At 36.7% G+C, this 13274-nt stretch overlaps 1 protein-coding gene across 4 annotated transcripts in view; it reads right to left on the bottom strand.

Annotated features, from left to right (window-relative positions):
- Positions 1-13274, bottom strand: part of gig (TSC complex subunit tuberin) — a 943661-nt gene that overhangs the window by 166159 nt on the left and 764228 nt on the right. The window lies entirely within an intron of this gene.

The raw sequence follows: 13274 nt of genomic DNA, 5'->3' as shown, positions 1-13274 counted from the left end.
TGATTTATAGTACCTGTCAAAATGAATAGTATTATGGCCAGATATTGTATCATTTACTTATTAAAATTAAAATCATTTACTTATTAAAATCTTTCTTTTTTACCATCTGATGCAAACTTTATTATAAAGTTTATTTTTAGTTCCAATATTTTGCTATCACAATGACATCTTTCAGGCATGGCAGCAAAAGATAAGGGGGGAAGCATCCAGAATGGTTGCACAAAGTAAATAATTTTTCATTTAAAACTAAAGTGATACTTCAGTAAAAATAAAAGCACAAATAAATGTCAAACTGCTAAGCATGGAATAGAGTTATTCAGCTTAATAACGATGATTGCAAAAACAGATTTGAGAAAGTATCCTATGTAGGTTTGACATCGAGGTGGTCATTTGTGCTTTTATTTTTACTAAAGTATCAGTTTGGTTTTAAATAAAATATTGTTTACTTTTTTTATGGGAAGAATAGCAACTTTTCTATTCTTTTCATATTTCTTTTGCGTTTACCTTTCTTCTGACTCACAATTTCATCATTTATAAGTTCAGTTTCACTTATTTCTATTCCTCTCTTTGTTCTCCACAATGCTTGCTTTTATGCACTTTTGATAATCACTCACATTGCATTTCTAGAACACACAGTTTCTCATCATTTTCAATTACCTTCACCCAATTCACAAATTAATTTAGTTCAATAGTGGATACATATATAGCAATGCATATATATCGGTACACATACAGCTATCCAACCTGTGAAGTCATCTGCCTAGGTGACCTGAATGTGCACAACTCCAACTGGCTCCCCTTTTCCAATACTACTGATCAAGTTGGATATGATGCAGAAGTTTCTGCTTTAAGCAATGATCAAATGCAAACCGTTTGCCTACCTACCTGAACTGATAATCCCCTCCACTCTCCCAATACACTTGAACTTTTTTTTAACTAGTTCTCCTTCCAGATACACTTGTGAGAGACAAATTTGTGCAAGTTTCCACCCCTGCAGAAACTACTCCTCTGACCACATCTAACCTTGTGTCCTTTGGCACTATAAAGGCACCAAGTGGGATGACCTCCAGAACCACTACTCTTCATTTCCATGTTAGTATAGTAGAAGATTTCTTCTTCTACTATCCTGAAGCAGACGCCTGCACTGAACAAGTCAGAGAAATCATCCACACTATCATGGAGGCATTCATTCCTTATTCCACCCGAAATTCCCATCTACTTCGCAAGCTATCATTCAATAGAAGATGTATGAAAGTAGTCGGGGAAAAAAAAAAAAAAAAAAAAAAAAACGCAGTTTCCACAGATGGCTTGCATCAAGAACCCAAACTTCATACTCAAGTTATGCAGAAGAATGCAATAAATGTAAAACAGCTATCAGCAAATCCAAATCTAACTTCATAAAGACCAAGAGCAGAAAGCTCTAGTCCAAACAGAAGCCATGTCTTCTGGTACCTCAAAAAAGCCATCAGACACAACTTCTGTTCATCTGCACATCCACCTATTTCCCATCCAGATGGCACACTGTTATAATACCCAAAGAAAAAGCTGACCTCCTAGCATCACTTTTCAATAACTCCTGCATAGATGAAGGCAAATCATCTCCTACATGCAGCAACTGAGCACCATATGACTCCTGTGATCTTTCAGAGTTTAAAAAGATATAAGAATATTGAGTTTGATGCTACACTGTGATCATCAAATTCCTGCCATGTACCCTCGGGGGGGGGGGGGGGTGTACAGGATATGATAGTACTACATGAAAAATTTACATCCTCACTAACTTCCTATCTACAATTTTCCTCCAAATCAGTCTATTATTTGTCAAGACTCCAACATTATCAGATTTTATATTTCTTCATCTCAGGCACTTTGAACCGTATCAATCCATCTGTATCTTGGTCTTCCTCTGGGTCGTTTTGCTGCCAACTAGCTCAATTAGCAGAGAACACTTGTTTTACTAATCTTTCCTTGCCCATTCTGTTCAAGTGACCATACCACCTGAGATTAGCTCTGCTAACACATTCCTGGATGCTGACAATATCAAGTTCTTTCCTAATATCATTGTTTTTAATATGATATTGCCATTGATGCCATCTGTTCATACCGCTAATCTTTCTCAGGACTCTCATATCTGTGGTCTCTGGTCTTTGGTCAAGTGTTTTACTTCTGACCCAGCTCTCAGATCCATAAGTTAAAATTGGTTTGAACACTGTCTTGTATACAGCTAATTTAGTGTTCCAACTAATTTCTCTCTTATTCCATATGAATTTATTCAATTGACTTCCTATCATACCAGCTTTGCTGATTCTGTTGTCTATTTCTATATTTAATTTACCATCTTCACTAAAAATCGTGCCTAAGTAGCTGAAATGTTTTACTTGTTCCACAGGTTCTCAGTTCACAACACAATTGACATTTTCAACGTTTCTGCCTATTTTCATTGTCTTTTTCTTTTTATTGCTGATCTTCATACCATATCTATTACAACAGTTATTCAATATAGTCGGGGAATCTTGAAGACTTGCAGCGGATTTATTTAGAAGTATAACATCGTCTGCATAAAGCAAAGAGCTGACATAAACATCTCCAATTTTGATATCATGTTTAATACCACTTTCCATCATAATCTGATCCATGCAGATAATGAATAACAGAGTGGATAATGTACATCCTTGTCTCACGCCAGATTTAACATTAAACCATCTTCCTGTACTTCCTTCAATTCTAACTGCTGACTTACAACTCAAACACAGACTAAGTGCTGCTTGATTAACTGTAGCATATTGAATAGCTTCTCTCTTGGCACCTTGTCATATGCCTTTTCCAGATCGACAAAACTTAAATACAGATCTTTTTTATATTCCCATGATATCTCCACTATTTTTTGTAAAGTGAAAATTTTATCCTGACAGCCTCTTTGACCTGAATCGAGCTTGTTCTTCACTAAGCTTTTCTTCCACAATTCTTCTCAACCGTGTCTCAAGTATACCGGCATAAATCTTACCACAAACACTCAGTAGGGAAATACCTCTAATTCTCACCAGTTTTATTTCCCTTTTTATATATGGATACTATGAGAGCTCTACTCCAATCATCGGGAATTTGGCCCCCTGTCCACACCTTCTGAACTATGCAGTGCAGCCATAGTAAGACTTTTATACCACCATACTTCAGCATTTCTGGTCGAATATCATCAACTCCTATTGCCTTTCCACATTTCAATTCTTTGATGGCTTTTTCTACTTCAAGTATGGATATGTATTCCTGACTGTATGCCTGTTGAATGTTTTTTATCACTGCTTGTTTCATTTAGCAATTTTTCGAAGTAATTACTCCACACTTCAAGGATATCTCTTTCTTCCGTTTTCATGTCACCTTTATCATCTCTAACTCCTTTTACAGCACTCTTTCCTCCATTTCTAAGCTTCTTCAACAACCTCCAGAATATCTTACCACCTTCTTGATATTTATTTTCTATGTTCTTACCAAAGTCCTCCTATGACTTTTGTTTAGCTAATTTTACAAAGTGTTTAGCTTTCTTAAATTTGTCTCTATATTCTCTAAGAAAACAAGCTGATTTATTTGCCAGGAACTTTTGATATGCTTTCTTCTTTTCCTTCAATGCCTCTTTAACTTCCTGTGTCCACCATGGAGTTCAGATTTTTCTATCCTTGCAGACAACCTCACCACATGCCTCTCTGGCTGAATCAATCAGGGTTTTCTTCAAGGCTTGCCACTGAATCTCCAAGGTTTGGTTCCTGTTATCAAACTCTTTCGTTTTTTCTTCAATAATCTTTGTGTATTTTAGTCTACAGTTCACATCTGAGAACTGCTCAACTTTTATTCCCTTTAAAACTTTCTTACATGTCATTCTTTTCAATATGAAATTCAATTTTATCCATATCAAGACTAAACAGTGATCACTTCCAATTTCAAATCCTCTGTACACTCTGGTGTTCTGCATCAGGGAGAAAACATCAATATCAACAATAACATAGTCAATGAGAATTTTCTTATTCCTTGCCTCTTCTCTCCATGTGAATTTTTGCACATTTTTAGGTTGGAACATGGTGTTAGTAATAACCAGTGCATGTCATGAGCAGAAATCCAACATCTCTACTGTGATTGGTCAGTGAATTTAGCACTGTTGTTGTAAAAGTGGTGATTTTTATCTGCTTATGTTTTTCCTTTAGAAAATTAGTATTTTATAGTATATATTAGTATAGATTTTTGTGATTTTAGTGTATTTAATGTTTTATAACATATTTTTATTAAGATATTGCAGTATTAAGTATAGTTGAAAATGACACTAACAATGTACAAGAAATGTAATGGTAAGAGTAACTGTAAAGTCAAGAACAAAAAGGCTTGCCTGATATTCAAGATATTGAGGAGGATATTGAAAATAAATTAACCTCCAAAATTGCAAAGATAAAGAAGATTATTACACAGATGATGTGGGAATTACAGAAAATCGAGCAGTGTATGAACAAACAGAGGAAGCAAAAGAAAATTGAGCATCAAAATAAGAAGCAACAAAGCACATAATCAGGTAAGTTAGTAACATTGATTGTTAAAAGAAGGATATTATTTGGTATGGTGACTATCATAAAACATGCTGTTGATAAGTGGGTAAGAACTTCAAGTTTCTTGGAGCAGAAATTAAAAATATAGCTCATGCAATTCAAAAAACAGAAATGAAAAGTAAATGAGATCGTAACTGTAGAAGGTATTAATAACTAGTTATAACTATAAGCGGGCCTAGTTGGCTGAGTGGTTAGCATATCTGCTCTCCATCCAAAAGGCTGTGGGTTCAAATCCCGCTGTAGGCATGGACATATACGATTGTCTGTGAAAATAATAGTGGTGATGGTCGGCAGTAGATGGCATTAGTATAGATGATGGTGTAGTTGCGGTTGGTGGAGAATGAGAGTTGTAGAGTAGGTGTCCTACCTCAATGAGTCTTTGGACTCCCTGGAGGTGTTACATAATAATCACTTCATTATGAGAGAGTATATGAAAAGTTTCTTGGAAGAAGAAAGAATGAAGAGTGAGAAAGTGAAAATTGTAAATACATTACCTTGACATGATAAAAATTAATTAAGAAGGACTATGATAACAAATGATTTGATGCGTACACTATAGAAGGAATGGATGTGAATTGTTGGACATGTGGTCTGAGTTTGAGGGAAGACTGGTTTTGTATAAGAGTGATAGCATACACTGAAATTGGTATGAGATCTAACACAGAGAGCCAGGGAAACTAAATTATAATGGAGGAAATGTTGAGAATCTGTGTCTAAGAGGATAATGTTATGTAACTGTGTTAATGGTGGGAATAGGTATTATCGTGGAAATTATTATCACCATTATTATTATTACAGGGTACTCCAAGGAGTCCCTTAGACTCATCGAGGGAGGCTCTAAACATTATGCCAAGAACTATCCCACATTTGCACAGTATCTATCATATTTTGCTTCAAACTCATTCACAGTCATGGCACCCACAACAGACTCTGGCAACCTATTCCACTCAATCACAACTTTCAAGCAAAAAACCTGGTTCTAACACACCCTTGCTCACTACCTCTTACTCAGTTTCCATGGATGGCCACCTAGTTCTCTTACCAACACACCTGTTCTAAAAAATTTCCTCTGAATAAATCTTGTAAAAACCACTCAGTAATTTGTATGTTTCAATCAGATCATCTCTTTTCTGCCTATCAACCAGTTTCTGTAAAGCACAAATCTTCAAACTGTTCTCGTAAGGTTCATTCTATAGACCTGTTACCATCTTGGTGACTCGCCTTTAGATCATGCCCATCGCCTCCTCATCACCAAGATACACTGGCACCCAGATCTTCATGCAGTAGTCAAGATCTTATCAAGACATGATAAAGAGGAACAATAACCTGCTTGTCTCTGCTCGTCAAAGTATTCTTCAGTAACTAAGTAATCTGATGAGCTGCTTTAGCCACTTTTGCTATGTGCCCGTAAACTTGAACTCCCTATTCACTAACACTACCAAGTCTCTGGCTTCAGTTCCACCAATCTGGTATACAGATGGTAATCTTATCATCCCAAAATGTATAATCTTACACTTTGCCACATTACACTGGCATCCATTCTCCTTTGCCAAGTTTGCCAATCTATCTAAATCATCCTGCAAAATTTTGACATCTGTATTAACTACGGCTCTACTCAACTTTGCATCATCAGCAAATAACTGAACAGTTCCTCGCAGATCCTTTTCTATATTGTTAATGTACAAATTAAACAATAGCAGCTCTAGAACAAAACCCTGCAGCATGCTACTAGTCACAGGCCTTCTTTTGGACTCTACTCCTGAATAAACTACTCTCTGATATCTCTCCATCAAACTGCCCTCATATCTATCTCACAACTGTATATCCATTCCCATGTGGTATCCTGTCAAAGACTTTTGCAAAGTCCAGCGGTATCAATGCAAACCCATTAACTTGATTCAACTCAGCTGTAACTGTATAATAAAACATGAGCAAGTTACTGAGGCATGACCTATACCCTTCACAAAAATATGCAGACACCCCATACAGTATCCCATTTCCATCTACCCATACTTGTATTTTGCTTTTGACCAACTTCTCCAATACTTTGACAACAAATCCTGATATGCTGATCGGATGGTAATTTGCAACATCAGTCTTGGAGTCTTCTTTATGCAATGGAACTATTTCCCTCCCCACCTCTTTCCATCCCCTTGGGCTAACCCAGAGTTCAGACTTGGATTAAACAACATAGTCAAGGGCATTGACAATTCTCTAGCCACTTCACATAAAATTCGAGCTGGTATATCATCCAATCACACAGCTGTATTCATATTAAAGTTCTGTAATATGCTATGCACCTCCATTTCATTTACCTCAGTTCCCATATAAGCCTTTGGCTTTCTCGTTCCTGCAATACCACCACCTGAATGATGTACTCCTGCAAAGTGTCACTTAGTAATTCTACTATTTCGACAGGTTCAGTTACCTTCCTACCATCAGTATTCATTAAAATCATTCTGCCACGTACATTCTTTCTTTTACTTGTAGCATATTGAAAGAACTGTTTAGGATTATCTATAGCCTACATTGCTAACTTATTTTCATACTCTACTTTTGCTTTTCTTGCCACACTAGTTACCCTTCTGTCCTGTGCCTTGTTCTTTTCATGTGCCTGCAGGTCACCTTTCATCTTAAATTTCATACCAACAAAAAGCTGCCAAAAAAATTTCTTTTTTTGCAGCTATATTCTAAGCTTGTCACACTTACCAGTGGCAACATGGTCATATTGATTATAGACAAATTCTCAGATGCATTACTAGATTTAGTACTCTCGAACTCCTAGTACGAGGTTGGTCTGAAAAGTTCTTGGCCTAACAAAAAAAAAAAACGAATTTATAATTTCAAAATTCTGTTTATTTTTCAACATGATCTCCCTTAAGACTAATACATTTATTCCAGTGCCATTATCCCATCCTTGTAGTGGTTCTCAATAAGATTTGCAAAATATCCCTCTTTAGCTGCAATCACCTCTTGATTTGAAGAAAAACGCTGACCAGAGAGGAAGAGTTTTAGTTTTGGGAAAAGATAGAAGTCAGAGGGAGCCAAATCTGGGGAATAGGGTAGATGTTTGTTCTAACAATTCATAGCGCAGATCCTTAATTTTCTCATTGCCAGAACACCTTTGTAGGCAGGTGCATTGTCTCGATGGAAGATGATTCTTTTCTTCTGCAACCCGGGTTTTTCCTCACTAATTTTTTTGTCTAGTCTGGTTAAAAGATCGAAATAATATTCCCCAGCTATTGTTTTACCCTTTTCAAGATAATTAATAAGCAAAATGCCTTTAGCATCCGAAAAAGCACCGATGCCATAATCTTTCCTGTTGATGCAACCGACTTTGTCTTCTTTGGCGCTGAACAACCGGCTTCTGTCCACTGTTTTGATTGCTGTTTGGATTCTGGTGTGTAATGGTGAATCCACGTCTCATCCATAGTAATAAATCAATGATCAAAATCAGTTTTATTCTTGTTAAAATGCTTCAAGCACTGTTCAGAGATTTTCACGTGAGTGCATTTCTGATCTGATGTGAGCAAGAGTGGCACCCATCTTGCACAAAGCTTTTTCATTTGCAATTCTTCATGCAAAATATATCCTACACATTCTTTTGAAATGCCTATAGGCTCCACAATTTCACACACTTTGACTTGCCAGTCATATAATAGTATATCGTACACTTGATCAATGATTTCTGGTGTTGTTACACTTTTTGGATGTCCTTCACATGGATCATCTTCAAGGCTGGTACGGCCATGTTTAAACTCGGCAGCCCATTACTTATTTGTCAAAAACGAAGGAGAAGAGTACCCATAAACTTTTATGAACTTCGAATGAATTTCTTTTGGCGTTAAACATTCTTTTACAAAGAATTTTATAACTATACCATACTCAACTTTATCCATTTCAAGGGATACAGACAACACTTTTGCTTTGGACAGCTGTATAAAACAAACTACTTGATAGAATGCCTTGTAATTTCACATGGATGCTTATGACAGATGTACCAACTTAGAAAAAAAAAATCTTGCTGATAGTGTTGTCGTCTATGGTCAAGGCTGAGAACTTTTCAGACCACCCACATATATTCCATCACATGCTGTCTCAAGTAATTATCCCTTAGCAACTGCATAAATTCCATTTTCTTTCTCTCATGTGTCCTCTCCTCCTTCCAATTTATGTTCCCATAGGTGAAATCTCCCATAATAATTACCTGTCCTCCATTAATTGAGTCTATTTGCCGATGCATACTATCTCCATCATCTTTTCCATCCCTGGTCTATAGTAGCATCCAATTGTATATTTTGTTTTGCTGACCTCTATCTCACACCAGATAGCCTCAAATGCACGATTTTCACTGCCATGCAGTTGAACGTCTACTCTCTTTGGTTGCATTTCATTGGCTATCATAAACAATATTCCTTTCTCCGTACTCCACACTGTATCCTTCACATACACTATCCCACTAACTATATCATCTGCTGTTAGCCACGTCTCACTAATGCCAATAACCTTTGGTCAGGATGAATTAACCAATGCAAAAAATTCCTCCTAGTTGTTCTGAATGCTCTTGGCATCAGTGTATATAAAGTGCAAATACCCCTTAGGCCCACTGCTATCCTGACACTTTATACTAATTACCCTATTCTGGTTTGTTACCAGTGGTACTAACTTAGGCATATTATACACATCCTTATACTTAATTGCCTCACTGATGTTTGCATATCCACTCACAGCCCCCCCCTTCCCCACAAAGCTCTAGTTTCTCTGATTCTGCACATCCACTTTCACTTCATTCAACAACACTTTTTCCAGTCTCCAAACACTAAATCCATTCAGATGCAAACCATTCTTCTTGCATAAGTCCTTTCGCCTGTCAAACTCCACACCACTCCTCCTGCATAACCTACGTATTGAGTTATTCACTATTATGGCCCTCTTCCTCAGCTCTACTCTGTCACATCATGGCAACCGACTCACTATCTTAACTCTCTCACTCTTTTCTTTTGCTACTTCCAGTAGTTCTTTCATATCCTCTCTGATGCCATAATTTTCTCCTTTCAAATCATTTTTTTCTAGTCAATATGATGATTTCTTTGACCCTACCCTTTTGTGCTCTAACATCATTAGTTTTTGCACAGAGAAAGCATGATTTTGTCAAACTCTCTCTCTTGTTGATTGCTCCTTTTATGAGTGAATCGTCATACAGGACATACTCCTTAATTTTTCTTTCTCTATTGATCAAGCCCTCATTTCTCTTATCTTGCACTTCTTTCTGTTATCAGCTGGAGTAAATGCAGAAACAAACTTTTCTGTATTTGCTCCAGCTCCAACCTGTGTATCACTCCACGTTAGCAAGCTATCTCCCTCATTACAGCCAACTTTTCATTCTTTACATCAGTCATACTATTCTTTTGTTCAACACTTTCACTCTCTCTCTCTCTCAATCATGTCACATTTAATATCTCTTTCAATCCTGTCTGCTATTACATCACACACACACATTTTCAAGCGTATTCTGAGTTCCATCCACTACTTCAATCTCGTGACCTGAGACACACTTTTGATCCTCACTCTCATAGCACTTTCAGTAGACTTTCCCACTACTGTTGCTTCCAAACCAAATTCCAGTTGCCTTCGGTGATGCACACATTTCGTAGACACTTTCGTAGACTTTCACTGCATGAAATACCTTTGGCTAAATTCTTTAAATAATGATGCCTTGGACACAACTGTTCTGCTTCGCTTCGGTGTTATGTACTATACACAGTACTTACCATGAAAAAGACTAAATTAACAATATTTAAAACAAAACTTTTAACTTAAAACTAATTAACTCCACAATACTGTATAATTCTAACAATTTTTTTAACTGATAAAGCAATTTTTATTTTTTAAAACTAAACAATTTAGCATTCAGAGCTCTCCAAACATAGTTGTACCACAATATGCTACCTAGCTTTGTTCAATGATTACAAGAAGAGAATGATTTCAATATTGTGTTTGTTCAGTTGTGACTCATGAAACATGTGCAAAGATATCTGCATATATATAAGCCATTAGAGAAGAACAGCATGTATGGTGATTTTGTATAATTCAATTATGTCAGGGTTGCAATGTGGCTTGATAAGGTCAAAAGTCTCTGTCACAGGTATTAGTGTAAAGTGAGGTGATAGCAAAACTAACTATGAGGTCAGAATCTCGAGTTAACATTTAGCCAGTTTGTAGGTGGGGATGCCATCTCTCCTAATGTATTCAAACATTATGTCCTGGCACTAACACCTGTCCTCTATTACTCTTCAATTTTCTATACTCAGCTGGCACCTATTCCATCTCATGGAAGCACCCAAGTCATTCCAAAAAAAAAAAGGGAGACAAGCTTACCATCCAACTACTGACCAACTGCATCCACGACTGATCTCACAACATGTCACCCATCACTTCCATGGAAAGGTTTGGAGAAATGTGTGCTGTCGCCCTTAACATTTCCTGGGCTTTTCAATCATGTCTGGCATCGAGACCTGCTTTGCAAACTGCCTTCCTTTATTCTACCTGCCACCCTCTGTAACTGGATAGCCAGCTTTTACTCTGGTCATTCGCTCCATGTTATGATGGACAGCACTCTCTCTTTTAGAACTTGCCACTAATGCAGGAGTGCCTCATAGCTCTGTTCTATCTCTTTCTCCTATAGATAAATGGCCTGCTTTCGATCACTACAAATCCTATTCTAGTATTGCTGACGAAAGCACTTTCCATTGATCCTACTCCTTTGACAAACGATGTGGTTCCCAGACATCCCTTACATCAAGATCATCTGCACCCAGACCTTAAACACTGATCTCTATACCATGTTTCAGTGAAATAAGGATAACCTGGCTACCTTCAGTGCTACCAAAATGTATTGTAGTCCAGCCTTTTCTCTTGTAAAAGGGGATCTCAGCTCACCTTCACTTATCCTCAGTAATACATACATCACCTGACAGGATGAATTATCTTTCCTCAGACTGATTACAAATCTCTCTAAAAAACTAGCATTCTTTTCAGCTCAAGAAGCTATTCAATACCTATCCAAAAGTATTGCTGACATTAGAGGCTTCAAATGTCAGCAATATATTTGCAAGTTAATTTATAGCTGCCTTGTGTAATGTGTATTTTTGTATTTCTCTTTTCACATTACACCCAATGAAGTTTCTAAGAAAAAATTATTTGTGTACTCAAATACTAAATAGTATTTTTTCTATTGTGGTATCTCTGGGCTTCTAGTAATTACATTTATTTAATCATAATATACATATATAATTATATATATATATATATATATCGTACATATGCATATTATATCCAAGGATGCACTTCATTCTTCTTCTTCTGGTGTTGTATCTTAATGTAGATTGAGAAAAAACTCAGTGATGGTGTGCCTCCCACTTTGCATGGTATATTTATTAATGATTATTATTATCACATGTTAACCAGTTGGTTGACTACAACAGATAATCTTCCAGATATATGGTAAATTTTTTTACATCCAAATTTGTAAGGAGTAGTCTGTTCTATTGATTTACAAAAAAAAAAAAAAAAACTTTTAACTTTCAAATGGTGAGTTTTCTTAGATATCTAGGTTTTTTTTTTAATTTCTTTCTAGGTTTGTATTCTGTCAAGAATACAAACCTAGATTGATGAGAACGAAAATCTTTTGAGAGAGCAACATGAGTTTGCTAAGGGGAGGTCATACTTTAGTAACTTAGTTACGTGATAAACTACTATCGAAATTGAGCAGGGTAGGGATGGAAAGTCATTTGGTATCTTGGTTACATGGATGGTTGAGTGACATGAGCCAGAGAGTTGTGTATGGATGTGCAGTGTCCAGAAAAAGGAAGGTGATGAGTAGGATATCATAAGGTTCTGTTCTGGGACCACTGTTGTTTAACTTATGTATCAATGATATAGTTTACATAATGAAAGGATATATTCAGTTGTTTGCTTATGATCAAAATTAAGAAGAGCAATGTTAGGAAGTTCTGATGTGCTGTTGTTACAAGAGGATTTGAATGGGGATGTCACTTCAATGTTGCTAAGTTGTGCAGTTTGGCCAGAGAAGATGGGATGAAGTTTACCATATTGAAGGAACTTTGCTTCAGGAAGTGGAGGAAGCAACAAAGGATCTGAGGATCTTGGTGGATATTAAACTGAGAGTACAGAGACAAATAACTAAGACTGTCTTGGGGCTCTGGAATATAGAGTATGATGACAATTGTGGCTAGAAGAAGAAGAGGTGTTGACATGATTGAGACGTATAAGTTGGTAAGAGGAGTCTATCAAATAGATAGAGGGAAATTATTATTTATATGGGTACTCCATGGATTCAATAGACATGGTGGGAGATCAACACTATATCTATCATATATATCTCCTTAAAATTATTCACTGTTGGGGTACTCATAACCACCTCTGGTGATTGTGACAAACTAAAACTGCTAAACAAACTGCCATCCTTTGATCAACCGAGCACCTTCTGTAATTGGGTTGCCAGCTTCCTCTGTGGTTGTTCACTGCATGTCATGGTTGATGCTCTCTCTCTTCAAGCTTCACCACCATAGTACCTTGGGACTCTGTTCTATCACCTACCCTCTTTCTCATTTACATAAATGAAATACTCTCAATCACCACTAATCCTATCCACAGCAGTCAATAGTA

This window comes from Typopeltis vanoorti, chromosome 3, assembly GCF_054136105.1.
Source record: "Typopeltis vanoorti isolate ZY-2024b chromosome 3, IOZ_Tvanoo_1.0, whole genome shotgun sequence".
NCBI lineage: Eukaryota > Metazoa > Arthropoda > Arachnida > Uropygi > Thelyphonidae > Typopeltis > Typopeltis vanoorti.
The sequence above is the reverse complement of the archived record's forward strand: the minus strand, read 5'-3'. Positions and strand labels throughout refer to the sequence as shown.